The sequence below is a fragment of the Mirounga leonina genome, unplaced genomic scaffold (genome assembly GCF_011800145.1).
Source record: "Mirounga leonina isolate KUSES-001 unplaced genomic scaffold, KU_Mleo_1.0 Mir_165, whole genome shotgun sequence".
Taxonomy (NCBI): domain Eukaryota; kingdom Metazoa; phylum Chordata; class Mammalia; order Carnivora; family Phocidae; genus Mirounga; species Mirounga leonina.
The window spans coordinates 15,194,975-15,207,117 of record NW_023270415.1 but is presented as its reverse complement, the minus strand read 5'-3'; positions in this window follow the sequence as shown (position 1 = coordinate 15,207,117).

The window sequence follows — 12,143 nt, the reverse complement described above, 5'->3', positions numbered from 1 at the left end:
TGAAGGAGCAGGGCAGAAGAGGGTGCGTGAGAGATGCTCTCTGGCCTTGGAAAAGGAGACATGATATCAAGAGGCAAATGGATGTCTGGGAGCAAAAAGAGGAGAGAGGCAGCCTGAGTCAGAGAAAAAACCAGGAACAATGGGGTAACTCAGAGGTGTCTGGGGAAATGTATTAGTTATTTCCTGAAGTAAAGGGAACGCGAGGTGCAGGAGAATAGCTTTATTTCAGCTCCTTGATTGTTTTATGGGTGATTTCCCTAGAAAGATTTTTCCTTTCTTCTGAACAGTTCAGCATACACACTCCCCCAGGATTTTCTCCTTTCTAGCCTAACCCGAGTGTTCAGATCCTAACACTCCTGCAGTTGAAAGCTCTCTACTCTCCACTCCAGCATCTAGGTCGGCTCTCTTTCCTTTGTTACAAATGCTCTGCCAGCAAGAGAAAGGATTCTTTCTAGAAATAGCAGAATAGCAAAGGGATGGAAAGGGAGGGAGGGAGGGAAGGAGGGAGGGAGGGAGGAGTAGGCAGAGAGACAGAGACAGGAGACAGAGAGAAGGAGAGGGTGGAAGGAGAGTAAAACCAGGGCAGGAAATCCCAGACTATTGTCCCTGGGTCTTCTCGCCTGGCCTTCCTGGGAGCTGCCGCTCAGGTGACAGCCTGCTGCTGGGACCACTGGCTACTGCTCTTTCTTGCCCTTCAGACTCCCTTCACCATTGTGATGCAGTAATGAAGTAGAGCTGCCCTGTCAGACCTCATCAGCAGTCCTGTGAAGGCAGAATGAAATCACTTCTATTGACCCCCTGGCATATTTATAGGCTCTCTTTCTGCTGAGGCTGGTGGTTATCACCTCCCCGTCCCACGATGTGTTTATTCAGCAGCACGCTAAATCACGCCCGGGTGCAAGTGAAGCATTCATCAGGAACCACAAACCCCTCTTTCAGGCTGCCAAACCTCTCCAATTACAGAAGCTGGAAGGGCCTGCAAAAGCCCCTTCGGCCAGACAAGTTCTCTTGTTTGTACCCTCTAAAAATAATACCTTCTGAGCTCTGCACGCTTCCTCTGTCCAATCTGCACGTTGACTTTGAACTAGCAGAGCACTCATTTATCCTTCATTGGCTGTGTCTCCAAGTTCTCCCTTTTCTTCTTAAACAATGAGAAAAAGGCTCTGCATTATTTTTTGGAGAGGTCAGGGAGAGGATGTGGGTACGCCTGCTACTTCTCTCTGTGTCTTGGCTACCTCTTCAGATGTGCGAGTTACGCAGTCCTGTTCTCCTGAAGGGCAGCTAGCACGCTGGTCCCATGCTGCCCTCTATCTTTCTGTTTCTTGCTAGACAAGTAATTTGGAAGAAACTATTAAAATAACAAGGGAAATTATATCATTTTGGTTTAAAGTCATGAGAACTAGATTTAGACGTGCCTTTAAAATGTGGGCAGATGAAGATGGTAAATGTACGTGTCTCTTAACACAAATTAATTTAATTAGAGCTTTGGGTTGTTTTTCTTTTTTTAACCATACATGTACAATTTCTGTTTCTCTTAATGTATCTTCTTGTTCAGGTTAGAAAGAGAAGCAAAAATTAATATTATTAGACCTAGTATTTTATTCTGTAGCCGGCAATGTTTTCTGAAGCTAATTACAATGGAACATTTATGATTTAGGATTTTTTAACTTATGGGAGGCAGAAGTTGAGGAAGAGCAACAAAACCTACCTGGGACTTAGAAAACCTGGATTCTTGTCCCAGTTTCACTTCTAACTAGAATTGTAACCTTGTTAAGTCATTAATCACTCTGGGCTTTCGCTCCCTTATCTATGATTCTGTCTAGAGCTAACATTTCCATACTTGCAAGCATGGCATTGAACAAAGGGAACGAAGTTAAATGACCACTTGATTAATAACCAAGCCATTTGTGAAACCTGGGGCAAAGGTTGATTGCTTCCCTTATCCCCAGAGGCTAAGGCATAATAGTGGTTGAGGGTGCAGCAGTAACATACAAAGCAGAATAAGAAAGACACCTAAACCAAGCATCAACCTTACAGGGTGTGCTGGTACATACTTAACAACTAGGTCTTGGGGGGAAAAAAAAAAAAAAACCCTGATCTATAGCCTTTGCGAATTTCTGTGGTGTAAATAACTCCCACCATGGTCAATTTCAAGCTACCAACTTGATTTCACTGATAGAGGAGTCAGGAAGAAGTGCTAAAAATTGGCTCTTCCAGAGCCCTTCCAATGGTTCTCCAGCAAAGCACAGGTTCTGCCCCAGCAAACCACTGTGTGCTCAGCCCATCTACCTCCACCGACCACCTACTCCCATGGCTCTCCAGAGATCCGCTGGGCTTTGAGGAGAGAATGGTGGGATTCTACCGAGAGCCTGAGACACACAAACTAAAGGAGGTAAGATCCTAAAGAAAAGCTTGCATTAACAAAGAGGTTTTGAATGCTTCTCAAAGATGTCACAGAAGGGGCGCCTGAGTGGTTCAGCTGGTTACGCATCCGACCCTTGACGTGGAGCCTGCTTGAGATTCTCTCTCTCCCTCTGCCCATCACCCTGCTTTCTCTCAAAAAAAAAAAAAAAAAAGTCACAGAAATATCCCTAATGACAGAAAAGGAAAAGGAAGGAAAGGAGATCTTGTGCTTCTAGTCTTTCTGGATATATAGTCCAAAGGTACCTTAGAAGAAAATTTCTTTAAAGTTTCATGTGAATTTTGCATTCTGTTTTGGAGTTATCTAGAACCATTTTAATATGAAAATAATATAAAAATAAGGAAATAATATGAACATTTTAAAACCAAAAAAAAAAATTTTTTTTTACATAACCCCTAACATACCAAAATGAAAGTCAATAAAAGACTCTAAAATGAAATCACAACCTGAAGCATTTTTAATGGTTTTCTCAATGAAGGAAAGAAGAGAAGGAGAGAAAGAGGGAAGAAAGAGAAAAAGAGAAAAAAGAAGGAAGAAAGGGAGGGAGGAAGGCATGCAAGACAAGCTATACCAAAGCACTATGACATGGAAGAAGAGTTGTTTTGAAAAGAGATACCACAGTTGTGACATACTTCTCATGAATCAGCTCATCACCACTCCTGACAACAAGAAGGCTCCAAATTTCTGTGCTCTTCAGCTCACTAGAAAAACAATCACTTTCTTATTTAGATGAATGCCTATTTAAGCAAAATGGGAATCAACAGAAGCCATTATGTTATAAAGACCCCCAAGACGGGTGTGTCAAAGAGGAATCAGTAGAGAGAGACCACAGTGATAGTGGTAATCAAGGACAGACACATGGAATTATGAGGAGGTAACAGCCTTGGTCTTCACATCCTCAGAGGCAAAAAGTGAGAAGTAATCTAGAAGCTTCACTACCTCAGTGGGAAAGGGAATATTTTGAAAATTTGTACTAATGGGTCAAAAAATTCCCAAATTGGTATCAGACCATTCAAATTAATCTCATAACTATTCATGGTGCACCTGTGAGCACAAAATTCCAAGGGGAGCAGAAATTGGTTCAGGAAAAGGGGCAGGGCATAGGAAGAGTGTTCAAAGATAAATAAAGATGTGATAAGCACCCTGAAGAAGCTAAGAATATAGCAGAGGTTGATAAAGTGCCATCTAAAGTACAAGGAAGGATGACAGGTATTATAAGACAGGTAAAAGCACAGTGTTTGAGCAATAACTCCCAGTGGGGAATAAGAAAATGCACCATAACCTGCTCCTATGCCTATTCATAAATTCGGTTTTTTCCCCAATAAGTGGTATATTGTGCTTATGCAGAAATAAGGGAGTCATTTGTATTTCAAGTAGATATAATACCCAGATTTACTACGTGTTTCCTTTTCTCAAGTATCATTTAACCACAGAAAAAGGACTTTTTGCATATTGCCAGCTAAAACAAAAGAGGTTTACAAATAGCCTGCCCTTCTAAAGACCTTGCAGACCAATTCTTGGTGATGAGCTCATAGAGTTCTGTGCTCTGAAAACTGTTTCACGTATCTTCCAGTGCTGAAGTGGAGGTTTTGCTTTTGGGTTCGAGCCATGAGTCTAGAAATACTTGTAAAAGAGTTATTATTATTTCTTTTTTACTAAGGGACATAATTCTGATCGTAACTTTAAAAATTGTTAATGTCCTATTAAAATTATCTGTCATTTTAAAATGTATTTTTGCCATTTCAGTGTTTATTATTCAAGGATTGAAGAACACACGGAGATTAATAAAGAGAACACCAGCTGGTCCACACGCTGGTTGACCTGGGAATTTTGCACCCACTGTATATAACTAACTATGGCACTCAAAGCCCAACACCTCATAGAAATCTAATAAATCTGCTCAGTCACATGTACAACAAGACATCTAGATATTTTGAAATTTCAGGTAACTGAATTTTAATTTTCTTCATTTATAACATTTTAGGGGGGAACTGCCGCTAAGGGCCAAATTCCAACCATCCATAGCAGATGAATTAGTAAATTTATTAATTGTGTATCAAAACATGTGTTTTGAACCAGCCTAGAAAGGTATCATAATGAAGAACTTAGACTCCAGGGCCAGACTTCTTGGATTTCTGGTTTCCCTTTTCTCAGGCTAGAAAGCCATGGACAACTTACTAACCTTCTCTAAACGTTCCTACATGGTGAGGTTGTAATGATTAACAAGGAAACATCTGCAATACACAGAAACCATCCTTCAGCTCTACATAAGCATGAACTGTTAGTATTGCCATATCTTTCTACTTCCCCAGTTGTATACTTCCCTAAACAAGGACCCAGCTATAGTTAGGGTGTTAATGAAAGATTTATGTTTGCAGGCCTTGCAAAATTCCAAAAAAAACAAAATTCAGCCAATATTTTAGAGAATGACATCTGAGATGACACTTAAAGAAGTTTTCCATGTTGACCCTTGGACCCCAGGAAAAGGTGACAGAAGGGGGTCATGGATGAACTTTAGGGAATCAGTGACCCCCTCAAAAAACGTTTATGCAAAAATGATTATGTCTTAATGGGCATTTTTTGGCGGACATTACCATGGCTTTCATCAGATTGGAGAAGAGATGCAGAAGTTGACTAAAACCCTTGCATTTCAACCAAAATACCACTGACCCTAGAATTCAAATAAAACCTAATTCAAGTATTGTCTAATTTCTCTTCTTTGCTCAGACCTAACCCCTCATCTTTATGTGCTTGCCAACATTTTATGTTAGGTGGCAATTATTATATTTATACCACCTTTTTTTTTTTAACTTTCCATTAAAACATAGATATGCAAACTATTATCAAGCCCCATTGTAAAATTCAGGCTTACTTATACTATTTTGAACTTAACAGTTACTTTCATTTAGAATTCTTATTACTCCCCTTTCTCCATCAAATTTTTTTTAGAGAAGCATCCCATAAAGACATAGAGGGATAGTAGGATAAATGCGCTTTGGCATCAAACATGTGCCTGGATTCCAGTTTTCCCTCAAAGGGAAGATGGGAAACTTGCCCAAGAATGGCTCTGAGGAAGGTTACAGAGGACATAGCATGCAAAGTACATGGCCTTCAGACACAGTATAAATGCAAAGATGGTTTTGTTCCCCTCCCCTTCCTCTCCTAGCCCTCTAACCTTTAAGAAGACGTATTGCAGTTTTGAAAATGGCATGCACTTACTCCACAGACGTTGTCAAAATTAGCATAATCACCTCTGGTTTTATTCATTATATTCAGAATCATATTTTCCATGGAAGAAGGAGAACTGGTAAAAAAATAAATAAATAAATAGCTTTAATGTTTAAGTGCAGCAATTTGTTCTATAATGAATTCATGTTAATAAAAAATTTAAAGTGTACATGGTGTAGTAAGTTAGAAATTATTAGTGTAATATTACTCAAACTGACCACATTCTCAGCCAATTATTTTGTGTGCCCTTGGTGAAAAGTTTTTACATTTATTTTCAAATTCTTTCTACATAAATTTCATGTCTTTCCCATCAGTGCCGTTTTTTTTAGAAATAGACCTTTATTACACAAACATTTTCAAAAATATTTCTAATACTCCAGTGTTGGAAAAGATACATGGAAAAAAAATGCCAGTGACTTAAAGACTTATTTCTTTTTTGAAACACAACTCTTGTCTCCTTAGGAACAAACTTTTAAAGTTGCCTCAAAACTCAAGTCTAAAAAGAAAAACAATTTAAAGATTTTAAAACATTAACAGAATTTACTGTAATAAGACAAAGCATACAAACCACGTCCTAAGTATGACAATGAGAACAATTTTTGGTTAGCCAAAAAGTAGGGTTCAGATTTCTGGTCCTTGAATTACACAGACATTAGATTTGCTGCCGTTAAGAAACAGCTTTCCTTTCTGATGGCTGAGTAATATTCCATTGTATATATGGACCACATCTTCTTTATCCATTCGTCTGTTGAAGAGCATCTCAGCTCTTTCCACAGTTTGACTACTGTAGACATTGCTGCTATGAACATTGGGGTGCATATGGCCCTTCTTTTCACTACATCTGTGTCTTTGGGGTAAATACCCAGTAGTGCAATTGATGGGTCGTAGGGTAGCTCTATTTTTAATTTTTTGAGGAATGTCCACACTGTTTTCCAAAGTGGCTGTACCAACTTGCATTCCCATCAACAGTGTATTGCATGGAGCACTGGGTGTTATACGCAATGAATCATGGAACACTACATCAAAAACTAATGATGTACTGTATGGTGACTAGCATAACATAATAAAATAAAAAAAGAAATTAAAAAAAAGAAATAGCTTTCCTGTGTCATTTACATGTAGGGATCAGCAGTAATAGAATTTTTATGGCCACCTAAGACAAAACCTGCACGTGCATGATTTTCTCATCTCACAATAAATAAGATCCTAAGTTAAGGCACCTGGGAAGCAAAGGAAACGATAATGATGAGTCTTATGGGAGTCCTCAAGGGACTAATAACTCCAGGTGGTCTTAAAAATCATGGAGAATATCCCATCAGGAGCTCTTGGGAGGAAGCCAGGGATATGCAGCTGGTACAGCGTTCAAGTCCTCTTCACAAACTGCTTCAATATGGGCCCTTGTCACTCCTCAGGGCCGCCCTTCAGTGAGCAATAATTACATCACATTCTATAGATTATCCCCCTCAAGTGATTTCTCAAATGTTCTCACTAAGTGATATTTTGAAAGCCACAGCTACCAGCTAGGAAGAGCCAATGCGAGGGGTGACTGGTATCAGCAGAGGGCGCTGTGGGCCCCTCACCCAGCTCTCTGGTCTGTCCTTCTCTCCCCTTTCCCTGGCCTCCAAGGGGAAAAAATAGTCTGTAGTTGCCCTTAAAAACTCAGGTGCGGGAGTAGTGCTAAGCAGGAATTCTCCTTTCCATGTCTTTGAATTCTGGTTCTGCTCTGTAACAATTATATGGCTTTTAGTTGTTATTCCTTAGGTCTCAGTTTTACCCTCTGTGAAACAGGAAGAGGAAGACCTAGTGCCTAAGGTTGTTGACCTGACTAAAGGCACTAATGTATATAAGGTGCCCGGGGCCGAAGACCTGCTCATGGTATGCACCCAAGGAATGGTGGAAATGTGAATATTTAAAATTGATTAAGTAGCTTCTCCAGGCTAGGTATTTGGTTAACTTTCTCAGCCAGGCCACAGGGGGTGTGGAGGATCTTGTAGCTGATGGCAGTGTCCAACATTCAGATGTCAGAATTTAAAAAATAAATATGCCAGCCCAGGCTTTCACTTATTCTTGAACATATAATTAGTGAGAACTTTCTGTCTGATGGGCTGGATGTTAGGTGATGGGGATACAAAAATTAAAAAAGAAATCCTTGTTCTCATAGTTCATAATCTAAATGGGGGGAGGGGAATCCATATACTCATTGCCAAGAGGGATCATATGAATAGGAGAGGAAATTATTAAATAGGAATCTTATAAGAATTATCTCACAGGTGACTATGTTTTTCTTTTCTAAATGGCTTTCCTCTCCTCTTTATTACTCCATTATTTAACACACCACTCTGTAAGCAGCGGCATCCTCTCAGCTCCATAAATGGCAAGAGCCTTAGAGCAAAGTAAAAAAAAAAAAAAAAAATGCCAGATCCATGCAGTTTTGACCAGTCCCAGCTACTGTGACACATCTATTTCCAGCATTTCAGGAGACTTGATAAGGTTCCTCAGTTTTTATGGTGGACGAAGGATATGGGACCTGTAACGGGGAACAAGAAGAAAAAGCCCCCCGCTACACAGACATTGTGGCTGTGGGATGGGAGATGTACTGCTGAGACCCCACAGTACTGACTCAGACACCAGAAGAAACTAGGAACTAGAAAGGGAAGAATTTGGAGAGGCTTAGTTGTGTCAGTACAGGAGAGGATTGGGAAAGAGACCTCTGCAGCCACATCCCAGTTTGAAGTCAGTCACCCCATGACTGGAGCACTGTCTATGGGGCCTGACTAAGAGTTTACCTAGGGCTTCCCCAGCTCTGCACCAACCAGACGAAGGGCTTAACCCTACTGCAACTTCAACCCTTTGCTTCTCTGAATGGGTTTGTAATGAGATACAGATCTAATGAGTAGCCATCTTTTAAAATCAAAAAGCACTTCAGCCTCATTAAACGCTTACAATTGTGTGTTATAAATGTTTACTCGGCACACAACATTGGGTCGATCCTCAGGACAAGGCAATGACCTGCTGGGAATGACACGATTTAAACTATTTCTTAGGCCCACGTACTGTTTGCAAAATATTTTAGAGACTTCCTTATAAATACAAGCTGGAAAGCCAAGATAAGCCCTTGTTTAGAGCATCCAAAATCTTAGCAAATATTTTAGCCTGTGAATTATGAATTAGCAAGATTTCATTATTTTTCTGCAAGAAAATGAGAGACATCAAGTCCTGCAGAAAACCTAAACAAGTCCTCAGAACTGAGGCATTAAAAAGCATCTTGGTATTTATAGGGCTAAATATGGGGAAAAGTCAAGGCCTTGAGGAAGCACACCATTTGAAAAACAAAGTACAGAGAACATCAGCAATTTTCTCTGAAAAGTCGGATACTTGTTCCACATTTTGTCCCCCACTGAAGAGCAATTTTCTTCATCACATACGAGGTAGCAGTGTCCTACTCGCCCTTCTAAATAGAGGAGAAAGGTGCTGAAATATGAGGTTTATCTTCAGCATCCTTCCCCTGCCCCATTTAGCACCCTTCTGCCATCTCTTGGAAACCCCTGAGTCTCTAGAACTATGTTGATGCTCTATGACATGATCTTTTTTCTCACCTTCCTCATGCTCACATTTTCTTCTGTCTCATTCTGCTGAAGGAGCTTATGATACAGAGGAAGAGGAGAAGCTCTGGACTTAAATCAGAGGTCCTGAGTTAAAGTGGTTTAACCAAAGATGGGGTCCAAGCGTCAATATTTTTTAATGCTTTCCATGCATGTCAAGATGCAGCTCGGCTTGAGAATTAGCATGATGTTAACTGATGGTGATAATACTCAGCTAAGACTTCTGCTAGAAAACAAGTACATAAACTCCTACTTTCCCTCAATATGAGTCAACTATGCTACCCAGCCTGAGGAATAAGTGTCCGAGGATGAATATCAATGCTTCATGTCAGGTCATTGGGAAGCTACCTACATGTTAGTGAGTCTTGTGAACATTCTCAGATCTGCTACTCCATCTACCCAGCAACTGGTCCTAATTCAGAAAACACTGATACTACTCCTATCACCCATAGAAACTCAAAGAACCATTTGAGGGGTAGCTAATCACTATATAAATTTGCTGGTATTGTGTCTTATCAATAGGAACCAATCCAGGCAAATATATTACTGAGCCTCTTCTGGAGAACAGCTGCTTTCTCCAAATAAAGGGTAGGCTTCCAGCCAATCATTTGGATCATGTTCATTAAGAAAAACAAAATTCTCTCACCTTCACTTGCAGACTGAGCCTCCTTGTTATGATTTACAAATATGACTTCACATATGGCCTGGGACTTTCTTTTGGTGCCTCACCAAAATATACTAAATAATATATTAATACTAATATCTGAATGTGGCTTCTGGGAAACTATATTATTGAAAGGTTCTTTGTGTAAAAATGTATCATTCAGTAAATAGAATTTGGATAACTGAGAAACTCTGAGGGAAAAAAAGTAAGTTGAGTCCGTACCCCCCATATTAAAACAGGGTGAAGTCAAATGGATCACAAACTAAAAAGTAAAGTAAATAAATATAACCACAAATGAACAAGAAATAAACTATGTGAGAATTCTTTTACCATCTTAGAATTGAAACAGCTATAATCTAGGAAGAGATTGATTCAGCAATATAAAATATTTAAACATATTACAAAAGCTGTTGAGATAGATGATAGGTAGATAGATGATAGATAGATAGATAGATAGATAGATAGATAGATAGATAGATAATAGATGGATGATAGATCAACCATAAGAAAAGTCAAAGGATAACAAATTGGAGAGAAAAGTTAATTTACATGACATTTAAAAATCTGATCTTCCTAATGTAAAGTATTCCAACAAATTATTAAGAAAAAGGCCAACAACCCAATAGAAAAATAAGCAAAAGATTAGAATAGATAGTTTATAGGACAAGAATAGTAAATGGCTCATAAATGAAACATAAGAACGTATTTTTATTTTTCATAACAAAGACATAAATTAAAAATACACTGAAATGTCTTTTCACAGTTCAGAATGGAAAAAATTCCAAAGTTTGATAACACACTCTTATTGAACAAGGTGTCGAGAACTACCTTGTTCACTCATGTAGAGTGTAAATTACATATCTGTGGAGGACAAACTAGCAATGCTATCAAAATTGCAAGCGGTCATGTCATTTGACCTAATACTCTCTTCTTCTCTATAGACAGAACTTCATGCATATGAAAAGGCGTATGTACAGTTATTTATGCGACAATTTTTCTTATAGTAAAATATTAAAAAATAACCCAAATGTCTATCAAAAGGGGTCTATTTTATTAAATTATGGTTTATCTACTCAGTGGAGTGCTTGGTGGCCATAAAATAAGGCCGAGGAAGTTTCTTTCAGTACTGACATTTATTGATGACTAAGGAAACAAATGAAGGTACAGCACAGTCTTTATATTATTGCACTATTTGATTTTTTTTTTTTAAGCTAAGGGCAGGATCACTGATTTTTCTTGCTATCTGATCTCTCAGTTTCATAAGAGTCACTCACTATAATGACTGTCAAAAATGTTTATCCAATATTCCCTACCTAAATTGAAACCCCTGTAATGAATCCACATGCAAGCACCAATAAACATGGTGCCTGATTCCAGGCAAGACTAGAGTGAGTTTCCATTATTTCTCAGGTGTTCTCTAGATGAAACTGAGTCTCTGCCGATGTTGTCCAACCAAATTCTGTGTTATTATCATTATCTTCCACATACCGTAAGTAATGATATCTCCTAAAATTGGAAAAGGAGAAAATAGGTGAGCCTGAGGTAGGGAAAAGCTCATACATAAGAAAAAAGTTTGAATGATAGAGCAAATTGAGAGAGGGTATCTCAGCAAAAGACAGATTCTGATTGACTAGATTTGGGTTTGGGTATGAGATTGGGTATTTCTAACAAGCTCTTAGGTAATGCTGATGCTGCTAGTTCATGGATCATATTTTGAATAAATGTTATCACTGCACATTGCACACAAATATACTCATTAATGTGTTCGTTAAGTGTTAAACATTTTGGTTCTTGATATTTTATAGTGCAGATATCTTTGGTGAATTACTATATAACAACTGGAGAAATAAGTTGGGAGTTTCTGATTGCCTGAGAACATACTGTTTTTTTCCTTTTAAAAATAATGGATTATAAGCTCCAACTATCCAAAAACTTGTAATCCAGCAGGTTTTCAGAAATTCCTGTGTGTACTCATGCATGTGTGGGTATTAGCTTCTATGTGCATAAAAGAATTCTGGATGCCTCTCATTCATAAGAATAAGAATAAGAATAAGAATAAGAATAAGAATAAGAATAAGAATAAGAATAAGAATAAGAATAAGAATTTTAACACTGAGTAGATGGGGAGCATAAATAATGTTCATCAGTTCAATAGTGCTCAGACTTCATTAAATTTCCTTTTGTGCCCTTTGAATTTGAATCAGATAAATACATTATTTATTATTAA